We start from the raw sequence: 15,303 nt of genomic DNA on the forward strand, positions 1-15,303 counted from the left end.
GCTACCTCCCAACACTCAGGTGGAGCAAAGTGAAACTGATCTAGATCATCTGGAGCTGTATTTCAAAACTCCTACTGCTCCAAAATTCGCGGCTTTAGAAGCTCGTAAACAGCAAGCTAAATCAAACATCCTAGGATTGAATTTCCCATTTCCTCTCTCTCATCTTTCTTTTATAACCAATTCTTTTAGAATCAATTGTCTCCGAAATGCCCCCCTCACTGAATTACCGAACTGAATGAGTTATTTTAAAGGGTTTAGAACCATGCCGGCCACTGGTGAAATACCGAGTGCTTGTTAAATAATTCATTAAAAGTATTATGGCTTATCATTTTGCAATTGAAACTTCAAAGCTAGGCCTGTGCTCTAGGTTTATAAGTTTACAATTTTAAATATTTAAATAATTTTAAAAAGACATTTCCCTGACCGGGAATCGAACCCGGGCCGCGGCGGTGAGAGCGCCGAATCCTAACCACTAGACCACCAGGGAAGGTATTCGAAGAGCTTTGATATATCCTTATGTGCTAAGTAAGATATGAACTTTCTGCTTTTTCAGCAATAAAGAGCTAGGTTATGGTCTTTAATGTATGAATTTCCTGTTCTGTGACCCACAATCAGGACAAGGCAGGAAGTTTGACAATGCAAAAGAAGGAGTCTTTCACGGAACATGCGATTGAATGGAGACTCCTGCTGTGCCCGGAGCCAGTGGATTGAACTGGAGACAAATTGTAGCATTTAACTAACTCCAACAGTTCTTATCACATTAATTTATTTATCTTGCATTTTTCCTCATAATATGAAGAGCATTCGAAAAAGAAACTGTTTTTTATTTATCCTTGATGGTGTCTACTAAGTTGTTACTGTTTTTAAGATTCCGTCAACTCGGTTCCTACTCACAATGACCCAGATGAAAACACTGCATAATCATGAGCCATCTTCATAGTACTTGCTACGTTAGAGCTCATTGTTGCAGCCACTGTGTCAATGCATCTCCTTGAGAGTCTTCCTTTTTTTCTCAGATCCTTCACTTTACCAGGTGTGATGTCCCTCATGATCAATGTCCAAAGTACATGAGACGAAATCTCACCACCCTTCCCTCTAAGGAGTATTTTGGCTGTTCGTCTTTCAAGACATTATTTGTTGGTTCTTCTGGCAGTCCATGGCATACTCAATATTCTTCGCTAACACCATAATTCAAATGCATCAATTTTTTATTTTATCTTCCTTGTTATTATCCAGCTTTTGTATACATTTTTTATTTATGTATGCAAAAGCATTATCCAGCTTTTGCATACATATGAAGCATTTAAAATACCATGGCTTGCACCTTCGTCCTCAAAGTGAAATTTTTACTGTTTAACACTTTGAAGAGGTCTTTTGCAGCAGATTTACCCAATATAATAAGTCGTTTTATTTCATGGCCGCTGTTTCCATGGGCGTTTATTGTAAATCTAAGTAAAATGAAATCCACGACCATGAAGTAGATATCAATTTAAGGAATCAAAGACTGAAGTAATAAAGTCAGTATACTTTGTTTCAAAGCGGCTGTGGGCGGAGCCGAAATAGCTCAGTTGGGAGAGCGTTAGACTGAAGATCTAAAGGTCCCTGGTTCGATCCCGGGTTTCGGCAAATAGGAGCTCATGTTTTGGAGCCCATAACAAAAAATTTGGTACTCTACCTTGCAAACAAAAAAAAAAAAATGGTAATCTTCCTTGCAAATAACGATGCATTCCTTTGAACTGAAAGAAAATAGACAAATGTTTCTCTAACTCAAAAGGAAGTCACAGGAGTACTGTGCAGTTGAAATGTTAATCCAAAAGGAGAGATTTGGGTTTGGGCGTCTCAGTTGACAAAAAGCGTCAGAAGTAAACGTGTTAAAGGAGAACCACTTTTTATAATGCTTAATATTATCTTTAACGTTCTTTGTTCGGGCTATGTTCGTCTCTATGTTCGTCTTCTACAACATTCATCTCTGTCTAATCCAATCCTGCTTCTATCTCATGGAGTTGTCCAAACAACTTTATAACCCAAAGTCAAGGGGGCCTCGAGGCCCCTTCTTCCTCTTGTTAATCTCTACTTTATTAATTTATTTTCCCCTCTAATCTTATTTTCTATCAGCTTCTAATAACAAAGGGGGACTAGTCCTCCAGATAGATGTGGGAAGAGAGAAGTTTAATATGAGGGGTATCGATAACGTTTTATTTTCATCGTCATATCTCCTCGATATTTTTTAAGTGTTCTCTTAAGCGATTCAGAAAAGGGTAGCAGGGTAGGAGGGCTGAAATAAAGGTCCTTGGAACATGGAGCCACCTGAATTAATTCAACAGGTGGATGTTGGCTGGGTTAGGGGAACTGAGCGTTGAAGAAGTGAGAGAGAAACCCAGACTATTCCCTCAGCCTCCTTTTCTCTACCTCTTAATTTGCCAAGCATTCTTCCTTACTACTCAGACGAAAGGCTTTCTTCACTGCCACAGCTAATAATCAATTTAAGTCTTTGTCCCTTTCCTTGTTCCTTAAAGACTATGCTTCATTTATTTCTCTTTCTCCTCTTTCTACCTTTATGTCTCTCCCTTAACTGGCTTTCTTACACTACAAAATGCCCACATTTCCAAGCACAGTTGCAATACAAGAACTGTTTGCCTCCACTTCCTTGCCTCATCAGTTTCTCATTTTTTCAGTTTAAATTTTTTAAAAGTTTTCTAAATAAAATTACTAGAAAGCTTTGAAGTATGTTTGGGACAAGTTGGGTATGTGACTCTACTTTTTTAACTCCAATGCCACCAGGCCTTGGCTCTTTTTTACAATTTGTTTTAATTTTGTACAGAATGCAAATCTGTTCATAATGCTTGCTTCCTGAAGCCCTGTTCCTTTGGACCTTGGACTTGAGTTTTTCCCATTCCCGCCCCCGCCCCCCCAGCTCTGTCACTGCTCCATTTAATTTTTTAAATTATTTGCTATTATTTCCTCTAATGATGCCATAGAAATGGCTGTTTCTCAGGGTCCTGACCTCAGGTTTTTTGGTTGTTTGTTTGTTTGTAGTATTTTTAGACAATTGTAGATTCACATGCAGCTATAAAAAAATATTATGGAGAGGACCCAGGTACCCTTTACCCAAGAGTATTTGGAAAAGGCACATTACCTTGCTGCTTTGCAAAGGGTATAGGTAAAGAATACTCGGGTTCTCCCCATATATATATTTTTTTTTTTTTTTACTTTTTATTGTGAATTGAGTGAAGGTTTACAGACAACACCATCAGCTTTACATTCAACAAATCATACACTTTGTTTCATCTCAATGATTGCAGTCCCCTCCATGCAACAACAGTTATTCTACTTCCTCCCTGTGAGTCCCCATTTACATCCTATAGTTCACAAATGAGCAAAGCAAAAATATTTGATGCAAACATTCAAGACAAAACAAAAAATATATATTCTTTTTAAAATATAAAAGGCATATTCGCAAGCCAACCTCTTGCCCACAATCCTAGCTGCCAGCTGCTCTCTCTCTCCATGCCATCATCTCTGCAATGTCTCTGTTGTAGATGCTTATCTAGGTAGGGATCTTAAACTATAATTGTGCTCTTCCTTCTTTTTGGTCCTGAGATATCTGTTCCTGGAATGAAAGATTAACTACTACCCCCCTTTTATTTATACATCTTTTACAATTACAGTTTTGACACTCACAATGAATCCTGCTTACAATTATTCACAATTGAATCATAAAATCCGGTCAGCATCATCACCCACCCCCTTTCACCAGACCCATCTGGAAAAGAGGAAAACTATTCGGTGGAGGTTCTACCTTATCCCTCATTCTGAAACTAAGTACACCCATGAAAGTTTGTAAGGCCTTTATAGCCCACCTACCCCCCATTTTTGTAGCCAGTGTCTAAATTACCAGTCCCTGTGGGTTAATGGGCCCTGTGGGTTAATGGGCCAGACTGCAAAGCCATTTGAACTACAAGGTCAGCGGTTCAAGCTCACCAGCTGCTCCTCGGAAACCCTATACAAGGTTGCTATGAGTCAGAACCGATTCGACGGCACTTAACAACAACAACAACATCAACCCAGTACACTGAAGAGACTAGCATGTTCCTTGAATCTGTATAATTTTTTATAGCTGTTTGTGAACCTACAGTTATCTAAGAGAAAGTGAGAGAGAGAAAGAAAGAAAGGAGAAAAATGAGAGAAAGAAGGAAAGGAGAGAAGAAGGAAGGAAGAAAGAAAAAGAAACCTCCAGGACAATGGGCACTAAGATGAGCTTCTTCAGGTACCAACTGTCTGAAAGAAACACTCTTTCATGCGTGGAAAACCAGACAGTCATGCCAACAGTTAGTATGTGACCCGGCCCACGAAATCACCTGGAGCGAACATAATACTAAAGTAAAACATAAATGGTTTTTTAAAAAAGAAAATCCTGAACAGGGAACTTGAAGAAAAGAGACCGGGTCTTGTCGGACATAGCTCTGGGGCGCAACCCCATTGCCTCCCAGCATGTACAGTTGACCTGTTCCTTCTCTGACCTGGGCCCCACTCCTTAGACAACCCTGTGCCCGGCTCCCCCAGGAGCCCCACGTTAGTGCCACGCCAGGTGTAGACGCCCGCTCCACGCAGCGCCTTAGTCCCGGACCTCGACCTGCTGACCTCGGCCTCAGCAAGGAGCTGGGCTTACAGGTGCGCGCCCAGATGCTCAGCGCTGATTAGTGAGGTGCTGCCGGGCGGGAAGCTGCAACCCGCCTAAGATTGGACCACCAACCTGCCCGCGGTTCCCTTACACCTCAACCCACTACACACTCAAGATTGCAAGGAATTTATAGCCTGATGAAGAATGTTGTTGTGTGCCGTGCGGTCGACTCAATTCTCACTCATAGCAACTCTATAGGATAGAGTAGAACTACCTCATAGGGGTCCCCAGGCTACAATCTTTACTAAGGGAGCCCTAGTGGCACTGCAGGACAAGCACTGGACTGCTAGCCTCAAGGTAGGTGGGTACTTTAAACCCAGCGGCCGCTCGGTGGGTGAAGGATGAGGCTTTGAAACCCTATAAAGCATAGCCATGAGTTGAAATGTTGTCTCGCTTGAGCCCATGGATGCTGACACTTTGCCAATCCATCTCGCTGGGGGTCTTCCTCTTTTTCTCTGACCCTCCACCTTACCAAACATGATATCCTTCTCCAGCAACTGGTCCCTCCTGACAATATGTCTGAATTATGAGAGACGAAGCTTGGCCATCTTGGCCCCCTTCTTCCAACCAACAGTTCTGTTGGTTCTTTTGGCAGCCCATGGCAACTTTCATATTCTCCTCCAACACCATAACTCAAAAGTATCAATTCTTCTACTGTCTTCTTTATTCACTGTCTAGCTTTCTCATGCATATGAGGTTATTGAAAATACTGTGATTTGGGTCAGGTGCACCTTAGTCCTCAAGCTGACATCTTTGCTCTTCAACACTTTAAAAAGGTCTTGTGCAGCAGATTTGTCTAATGCAATACATCGTTTGATTTCTTGACTGCTATTCCATGAGTCTTGATAGTTGATCCAAGAAGAATGAAGTTCTTGACAACTTCAATCTTTTCTCCTTTGGTAAGAATGTTGTTTATTGGTACAGTGGTGAGGATTTTTGTTTTCTTTACATTGAGATGCAATCCATACCAAAGACTGTGTGGTCTTTGATCTTCATTAGTAAGTATTTTAACTCCTCTTCACTTTCAGCAAGCAAGGTTGTATCATCTGCATATCACAGGTTGTTAATGAGTCTTCCTCCAATCCTGATGCCATGTTTTTCTTCATATAAATCAGCTTTTCAGATTATTTGCTTAGCAAACAGGTTGAATAAGTATGGTAAAAGAATGCAAACCTGTCGTACACCTTTCTTTTTTTAAAACATTCAGTGTTCCCATGTTCTGTTCGAACAACTGCCTCTTAGTTCAGGTACAGATTCCTCATGAGCACAATTAAGTGTTCCGGAATACTGATACTTCATAATGTTGTCCATAGCTTGTCATGATCCACACAACCGAAAGCCTTTGCGTAGTCAATAAAGCACAGGTAAACATCTTTCTGGTGTTCTCTGCTTTCAGCCAAGATCCATCTGATGTCAGCAATGAAATCCCTCATTCCACATCCTCTTCTGAATCCCATTTGAACCTCTGAAAGTTCTCTGTCAATGTATGCTTACAGCCATTTCTGTATTACCTTTAGTAAAACTTTGCTCATATGGGATATCAAAGATATTGTCCAATGATTTCCACATTCCTTTGGGTCACCTCTCTTGGAATTCTCCATCATTCTCAATCCTAAATTCTTTACCATCCATTGTGAGGTATGTTACATTTGGATGGTTACCTTCCTAATCCAGTTGTATGTGCCTTTCCATTTGTTATTAAAATAACATAGTCATGTTTTTCAGTGACAACTGGGTCCTGCTAATCTTGGCATTGTAATCAATATCGCTTTCATTATCTAACTTCTTAGAATACAAGACAAAGTAGTCAAAATATTTTAAAAAATAAATAAACTAACACTCTTGATTCAGGCAACAATTACTTCAAAGGCAGATACAAAGACGACCTGTTCACCCTCACAACTATGACACACTCACATTTAATATGCATCACTACGAGTAGTTCATTATTGTGAGCCGAAAATCAAAGAAGGTACCTTCAGAAGCAGTCAAGGGAAAACAGAGGCAGTGACTGCAGAAGGCAGAGAATATACGCCCTATTCAAAAAGAAACGTTGTTTCCATCGAGTTGATTCTAGTTCATGGTGAATCTATGTGTTACAGGGTAGAACTATCTTCCACAGTGTGTTCTTGGCTGTAATCTTTACGGAAGCAGATCACCAGGTCTTTCATCTGAGGTGCCACTTGGGTGGATTTGAATGCCAACCTTTAGATTGGCAGTTGAAAGTAAACGTTTGCATCACCCAGGGACTATGCCCTATCTGTTTCACATTAAAATCACCGTTGCTTTAAAACCGGTATTCTGAAAAGCTGAAGTCGGAACTTTCCGCTAGCGTAGGAGTTTCTCTAGAAAAGGGACCTTCAGTGCTCTGGCCGACCAAGAGAAATGGGTAAACCAGATTTTCACCTTGTCTGCTTCTGTTATTACCGCTCCCACATAATAGCAGATTCCCAAAACTGGCACTTTAAACCTTCAAGTTCCTTTAAATCTTCAAGTCCCACATTTCTAGGAACTACTTCACGACCAAGTACTGATCAGTGAAAATTGCTGTCGGTTGAAAAGTGAAACTTGGGAATTACTTTTCTTTCCTGTACAGAGGACAAGACAGTTCAAGAAGTTTGTGAAGGGTAAATGAGAGACAATGTAATTGGAGACCAAGTTGCGGAGTCAAAGGAAGTTTGTTATTGTTTAACAGTAAACACTTGAACGTGTTTAAATATTGATGGGAAAGATCCTGTATGGAAGGCGAGAGGAGTAGTGAGGAGAACAAAATACACACGCGGTGAAGCAGGTTTCTGAACAGGAAGTTTAGAAAAATTTCCATCTGATGTGAGAAGTGGAGTAATCTGTTCAGAGTAGGGAGAGAAGGCAAATGGATATATAATTATTTTTCTTCATCCTATTCAGGTCTTAGAAGCTGTTGCACTATTCAAGTTCTAAGAAAGACTTCGTTAAGATGAAAGCAATTTAAGATAGTAAAATCAAGCCAGTCCAAGAAAGTAAAATTCAGTGGTAAGAATAATAATGAGGTCAAACCCTCACCTGCCTCCTTAGCGCAGTAGGCAGCGCGTCAGTCTCATAATCTGAAGGTCCTGAGTTCGAGCCTCAGAGGGGGCAGCTCTGTTTTGCCCAAATTCTTTGAAAGAATGTCACAGTCGTCAAATTATAGCGCTCTGGGTTAATGCACTATAATTAACCCACAGGTCGGTTTGAACCTCAAGGTCAGGGATTCAATCTCACCAGCCATTCCTTGAAAACCTAATTGGAGCCACTATGAGTAAAAATTAACAACAACAACAATAAATGTTTGCCCTCCTGATGCATGTTCTTGCATGTTGATAACACTTTGTGTCTTTTATATTTGTAAATTAGTTTACTGGATATGTAATTCTTGGCTCACAATTTCTTCCCTTGACTATCTTAAGTAAATGGCTTCAATATGTTTGGCATAAAAAATTGCTGTTGAAAGATTGATTATAACCTAGTTTTTCTTCCCTTAAATTCACATGTTCTCTTTGTCTAAGTGTCCAAGTTATTATTTTTATTTAAAAGTCCAGTTACTAGAATATGTCATGGAAGTTGATCTTCCCAGCCTGACATTCTCAAGCAAAATGTGTAGTCTTCTAATATGTAGGGGCTGGGGGGAGGGGGCAGGAGGGAGGGCAGGAATAAGGAGTTAGGGTTAGGGTTCAGACTATGACTAGTCCTAGGTTAGGCCTGGAGTCTTGGTGTGGCGAGGCAGGATAAGCACCAGACTACTAACAAGGTTGGCTACTTGATAGCCCTTAACAACAAGGCTTAGGCCTACAGCTTCATTTAGTGTTAGGATTAAACGTAGGGGTTGGGCTAAGGTTAGCGGTAATGCTTGGTCTAATTTTAAAGTTACAGTTAGGTTTTTTATTTTGTTTTGTTTTTCTTAGCATCTACTTGATTTCCTCTTCATTTGGAAGCTCTGGTACTACATTATTCCCTCTTTTTGACTTTCTGATGTTTTGTCATTATTGTTGTTGCAAACTGTTATTTCTCGTTTCCGATTATCAGTCTTGCAGGTTGTTTCACTTTGGACACGTCTGTATCTGGGTTGAATTCTGAGTGATACTGTCATGTATATGAATGCCAGACTGTTGTCTGCTGTTGTTGGTTCTCTGTCCAAAGAACTCCTTTTAGCATTTTTTGTAAAGTTGTCTGGTTTTAACAAATTCTTTTAATTTATGTTTATCTAGAACTGTCTTAATTTCATGACCATATTTGAGAGAAAATTTTACTGGGTAATTGATTGTCCTCCCCCGTCCCTTTTTTTTTTTAACTTTTAATTGTGAATTGATTGAAGGTTTGCAGAGCAGATCATCAGTTTTACATTCACCAAATCATATACTTTGCTTCATTACAATGGTTGCAATACCCTCCATGTACCATCAGTTAACACTTGCATTCCTCCCTGTGTCTCCCGCTACCTTCATTTTACCTCTGCCAACCTCCTTGTATATTGCCTGCCTCATCACCCATGTTAATATGTGTCTACCCTCTAGTTCGTGAATAATATTCCCTGCTTCACTTTCCCTGTGTGGCGCTGAAGGTTAATGTGCTGGACTGCAATGTCAATTTGAACCACAAGTTCAGTAGCTTCAACTCCCCAGCCATTCCTTGGAAACCCTGTACAGTGTCACTATGAGTTGGAAATGACTTGATGGTACGTACTTAACAACAACAATCTTCCCTGTAACCATCATAGAATGGTTATTTTATCAAGAATATCTTTTCTTAACTTTTTACATTGATCTCATACAATATTTGCTCTTTTCTGATTGACTAATTTCACTCAGCATAATGTCCTCCACATTTATCCATGTTGCGACGTGTTTTGCGAATCCATTGTTATTCTTCAACATTATGTAGCATTCCATTGTATGTATGTGCCATAACTATTCTTCTGATGATGGACATTTAAGCTGTCTCTTGCACACAGTATATTAAAGGATCCTGTTTTCTTATTCATTCTGCTACTCTCTGTCTCTTGACTGGTGCATTTAATTCATTTACATTCAGTACAGTTATCAATAGGCGTAAATTTATTGGGGTCATTTTGCTGTGTAAATGTTTATTTTTTTATTTATTTTTTGTGTGTGTGGTGCTGCTGGTTTCTTTATTCCATATAATTTTCTGTGCTGAGCTCATTTTGTTTGTAGGTTTTCCTGTCATTTTCATTTCTGTTGCATTAATGTTTACTAAATCTTTTTTATTTTGATGTAAAAGTGTATTCATTTTCTTTGAAGTCACCCTGTAATTTATTATTTTTTCCCCATTCAAAACAGTCTGTTTTATCTTGAAATCTACTTGACTTCCTGCTGGTGGTGGTGGTATGCTTTGGAGTCAATTCTGACTCATAGTGACCATGAGATGAGTCAGAGGGTTTCTGAGGCTGTAAATATTATGGGAGCAGAAAGTCTCATCTTTCTCCTGTGGAGCAACTGGTAGCCATTAGGAAGTTTTTCAGCCACAGTATTCCCTATTTTTCCTTGGTAGTTGACTTCATTATAAATTGATAACCCTGACTCCCTATTCTCAGCCTTGTTGATCTGTTTTACTTTAATACTTCTATATCTGGACTGAGTTCAGGCTGGTGTTGTCATGTATACTAATCTCAGGTTACTGTCTGCTGTTGTTCATTCTGAGTCCAAAGAACACTCTTTAGTATTTTTTGTTAAGTTTGTCTGATTATCACAAATTCCTTTAATTTCTGGGTATATGATTATTTATTGGCCATTTTTTTCTTTCAGAGTTTTGTATTGTCATCCCATTGCCTTCTTGCCTTCATGGTTTCTGCTGAGAAATCAGAGCTTAGTCTCCTATTGGTTCTCCTTTGTAGGTAACTTGTCATTTTTTCCTGAGCTGCTCTCAGGATTCTTTCCTTGACTTTGGTTTTAGAAAGTTTAATTATATTAAGTCTTGGTGATTTTCTTTGGGGATCTATCCTATTTGGGGTTCATTCAGCTTCTTGTATGCTTATTTTTCATCTTTCATGATTTTAGGGAAGTTTTCTTCCAACAACTCTTCTGTGCTTTTTATTGTCTCTTTCTGTTCTGAAATTCTGATCACCCATATGTTAGTCCTCTTCAGAGTGTCCTACATAGCTCTTAGGCTTTCTTCAGATTTTTTTGTTCTCTCCTGATTGTTCTTCTAGCACTGTGAAATTTACCTTCAAGCTCACCAATTTGGGCTTCCATTGCTTCAAATCTACTCCTTTGTCCTTTCAATGTATTGACCATATCTATAATCTTAGAACTAATCTTGGGATTTCTAATTGCAGGTTTTATATTGTTTCAAAATATGCATTTATTTTGTCTGTCCTTTTTTTTTTTTTTTGTCATCAAATGGTAATTCATTAATTTTACCAACAAAATTTTTTTCACTCAAAACATTTATTAGGAATATAATGTACCATTTGTTGTTGTTGTTAAATGCTGCCGAGTTAGGTCTGACTTATAGTGACTCTATATGAGGGTTCCAAGGAGCAGCTGGTGAGTTTGAAGCTGACTTATATGAAGAAAAACGTGGCATCAGGATTGGAGGAAGACTCATTAACAACCTGCGATATGCAGATGATACAACCTTGCTTGCTGAAAGTGAAGAGGACTTAAAACATTTACTGATGAAGATCAAAGAGGACAGTCTTGGGTATAGGTTACATCTCAATGTAAAGAAAACAAAAATCCTCACCACTGGACCAATAAACAACATTCTTACCAAGGGAGAAAAGATTGAAGTTGTCAAGGACTTCATTCTTCTTGGATCAACTATCAACATTCATGGTAGCAGCAGTCAAGAAATCAAATGATGTATTGCATTAGACAAATCTGCTGCACAAGACCTTTTTAAAGTATTGAAGAGCAAAGATGTCAGCTTGAAGACTAAGGTGAGTCTGACCCAAGCCATAGTATTTTCAATAACCTCATATGCATACTAAAGCTGGACAGTGAATAAGGAAGACCATAGAAGAATTGATGCTTTTGAGTTATGGTATTGGAGGAGAGTATTGAAGGTGCCATGGGCTGCCAAAAGAACCAATAGATCCATTTTGGAAGAAGCGCAGCCAGAGTGCTCCTTGAAGGCCAGGATGGCCAACCTTCATCTCACATACTTTGGACATGTTGTCAGGAGGGACCAGTTGCTGGAGAAGGATATCATGTAAAGTAGAGGGTCAGAGAAAGAGAGGAAGACCCCTACTGAGATGGATTGGCCAGGTGGAAGTATCGATGGACTCAAGCGTGGCAACAGTAGTGAGGTTGGCCCAGGATCGGGCAGTGTTTCATTCTGCTGTGCATAAGGTCGCTATGGGTCAGTACCGACTCGATGTCATCTAACAACACAATAATAAGTATTTATTTCTCACTCTGACTTCACATTGGTGGCTGTGAGTTGGCTGCTGCAGCCAGTACCTAGGATAGAAAGAGCTCCTCTCATACCTGGTATGTATCTTTCTCATGACACAAGAATACGTTCAGGTGGGTTGACAAAAACTGACATTGCTTCTATGTATTACTCAGGGTCTACTTAAGAAATAACACTAGATATTTCAACAGGAAACACTGCAGTAACCTAGAGATAATAACTGTGGGAATCAGCTGTCATCTCCTTTTGTTAGCGAAACAAAAGGGAATAGGTTGGGAACTCTGAGAAAGGGTCCCATTGGACTCTAAGGAGAGGACACAGTCCTGCTGCTGCTATTTCCTAAGGGACCAAGGGGGAAGCCAGATTACAGGGGTTTCTGAAGAGAAAGTATGCCCTGCTGCTGCTTCTGCTCCTGACATCTTTGTAAGGGCACAATTAAGCAGTTCAGAGGTCCATAAAGAAAATGAAAGTTGGATCCAACTGCTATAGTTGTATTGACTCTATTAGAAAGATCAGAAATTATAAAAACAATCCCTTCTTCTCTTCTGTCTTCCATACTCCTTCTGATTCCTGTCATTGAGAAGACCCAAGAGGAAGACATTTGGCAGGAACTTGGGAAGCATAGTTGTTTATTTCCAGACCTAACCTCGAAGAACAGAGATGATTTAAGGAGAGATACAAAACCGAGCAACAATATGTTAATACGGACGCACCTTGGAACAGTGAGTGAAAGAGAGTAATATCAAAGAATTGTCAACTTCCTTCATTGTAGTCTGGCTGGTTTGGGGTTAAGAGAAACTAAAAAACAAAAACATCGGCTGCCCCCTCTGAGGTTCGAACTCAGGACCTTCAGATTATGAGACTGACGCGCTGCCTACTGCGCTAAGGAGGCAACTGCTGTCAATGAGCTCTCGAAATCTCTACTATGATGATTGTTAGAAACGGTTTTCAGTACTCAAACTCGTAGCTTTTTAAGGTAAAGTGGTATTGTGATTAGTGTTCTAAAGACAATGAATGATAAACCATGCGGAACAAGACAGAAACTGACATCACTTCCCTTCAGGATTTCCCCCCCTCTTGTGACACTTTGGAGCCCCAAGGGCAACTAAATCCAGTCTTTGCGGAAATTCTGTACGAGTCCCTGGATTCTCGTCTCACTGTTTGGTCAAAGACAACAGCTTTTCCCTCTAGGATTCCCTGCGTAGACGCGCCCGTAAGGCTTGAGAAAGGCAGCCAGGACTTGCCTCGCGGGTGAGGCTTTGGGGGGCGGCTCCCTGCAAGGAATGAGAGGGCAGGACGAGAGGGCTGGCCGAAGGATTTGCTTTCTTCTCTTTACAGCTCCGGGTCTCAAATCAAACGACCGACGTGCTCTTTCCAGGAGCCCAGGGCCTTATTCCCTAGAGTCCAAGCAGCGTCCTCGGGAGTCCTCGGTCCCTTGTGTTGGTGACAAACGAGACAGGTGTTTCTTTCCGTGCTACCCTCGGCGTCCAGTCCAGGGGCTTTGTGGAAGCTGTGGGGACGAAAATTGACAGTCTGGGCGAAGCAGGGGGTTCTCAGGCTACACAGGAGAGCGCTGAATAGAGAAATCCTCTCAGGGGCGCAGAGCTGCAGGCGAAAAGGAAATGGAAATGAAACAAAAATGGGTGATATTTGTTCTTGGGAAAGTGCAAGGAATGGGTTACTCCGTGGGCGGTAGCGTGGCCGAGCGGTCTAAGGCGCTGGATTAAGGCTCCAGTCTCTTCGGGGGCGTGGGTTCGAATCCCACCGCTGCCAGACTTTTTTCCTTCACGCTCAATTTACCTAGTTTTCATAGACGACAAGGCCAGACAGGTTCTTAGCCTTTCCTGACTTACATTTTCGTAGGTCCAGTGATAATGCTCAGATACATCGCTCTCAGAACAGTGTTCAACACCTCTTCTTGTTGTTCTTAGGTGCCTGTAAATTGGTTCCGACTCATAGCGACTCTACGAACAACAGAACAAAACTCTGCCCTGTCCTGCTCCATCCTCACAGTTGTTGCTATGTTTGAGCCCCGTTGCTGCTACCATTATGTCTCCTTGGGGGTCTTGGTCATTTTTGATGTCCTTCCTGATATATGTCTGAATATGAAAGACAAAGTCTAGCAATCCTGGTTTCTAAGGAACATTCTGGCTGTACTTCTTCCAATACAGATATGTTTTTCTGGCAGTCCATGGTACTTTTGAGTTCCATTGAGTTCTCCAAAGCCATAACTCAATGCACCAATTCTTCTAAAGTCTTCCTTAGTCATTTTTCAACTCTCATATGCATATAAAACCACTGAAAATACCATGGCTTGAGTGGGTGCACCTGTTGTAGACCACGCTGACCCGGTCAGGAGTTCAGGGTCACGTGGGCCCGAGTGTGGCGGGCCGTACAGGCCGCAGGCTCTGAGGACCAGACTCTGGCCAACTAGCAGACTTAGCAAACTGTCCCTCATCTGATTGTTTAGTTGTGCTTGTTAATAATTTCATACATGAGCCCTGGATGTCCACAGAGAAATGCAATATTCCCCTAAGTTTCTAAGGTCAAGATTTTCCCCCTAGAACCAAGGCAGTGAAACTCCCTCAGAGGACGAACAAGGACAGATTTACTGGGATTAAGCAGGGAGGCTCTGGAGAGGAACTGCCCGGGGTATATTCACTTGGGGGTGGAGTGGTAAATTCTGGGAATACGGGATTAAGGACAATGGAGGCAACTCCCTCGGACCACCCTGGGTTCAATGAGTTTGATCCAAGTGAAGGTTAAACCCAGTAAGGAAGAAAGGAATATTGATTTAAGTAAGGTTTACTGGCTTAATTTATCTTAAAGATTGTCTCTGTGAATCATTAAGCATTGTCTTATCTGAATAATACCATTCTTCTTCTGTAAAGATCTCTTCCCTAAAGAGAGGAAATAAAAGACTGATGGAAAGATAGTTCTGGATTCATTCTGGGCAGACATACTTTCTGGGCAGAAAGGCCATCAGCCTCACAGTTTGTGTCCGGGCTATCGGCCTGTCAGCTTCTATTCACTCTGGTCTCCGAGTGTTTCTTTCTCTTTCTTTTGCCTCTTCAAATATCCCACCTAGAGTTATGGGGTGCTAGTTCTGTGTGTGATGTCAGTCTCTGAGCAGTCTGTCTGGCAGCTTGCTTCAAGCCTGTGTGTCTGTCTTCTTTGTATCTGTTTTCTCTGCCTTCTGTGTGTCTGTTCTCTCTCTCTCTCTCTCTCTCTCT

The 15,303-nt window shown here is 40.9% G+C and overlaps 5 non-coding genes across 5 annotated transcripts; 3 read left to right on the forward strand and 2 right to left on the reverse strand.

Annotated features, from left to right (window-relative positions):
- Positions 1-415: 415 nt before the first annotated feature.
- On the reverse strand, positions 416-487 carry TRNAE-CUC. Its single transcript has one exon. It is a non-coding gene; the product is annotated as a tRNA-Glu (tRNA).
- A 1,066-nt stretch (positions 488-1,553) lies between these two features.
- Positions 1,554-1,626, forward strand: TRNAF-GAA. The gene has a single exon. It is a non-coding gene; the product is annotated as a tRNA-Phe (tRNA).
- A 6,099-nt stretch (positions 1,627-7,725) lies between these two features.
- On the forward strand, positions 7,726-7,798 carry TRNAM-CAU. Its single transcript has one exon. It is a non-coding gene; the product is annotated as a tRNA-Met (tRNA).
- A 5,091-nt stretch (positions 7,799-12,889) lies between these two features.
- TRNAM-CAU lies at positions 12,890-12,962 on the reverse strand. The gene has a single exon. It is a non-coding gene; the product is annotated as a tRNA-Met (tRNA).
- Positions 12,963-13,761: 799 nt separating this feature from the next.
- TRNAL-AAG lies at positions 13,762-13,843 on the forward strand. The gene has a single exon. It is a non-coding gene; the product is annotated as a tRNA-Leu (tRNA).
- Positions 13,844-15,303: the final 1,460 nt, after the last annotated feature.

The sequence above is a fragment of the Chrysochloris asiatica genome, unplaced genomic scaffold (genome assembly GCF_000296735.1).
Source record: "Chrysochloris asiatica unplaced genomic scaffold, ChrAsi1.0 scaffold00213, whole genome shotgun sequence".
NCBI lineage: Eukaryota > Metazoa > Chordata > Mammalia > Afrosoricida > Chrysochloridae > Chrysochloris > Chrysochloris asiatica.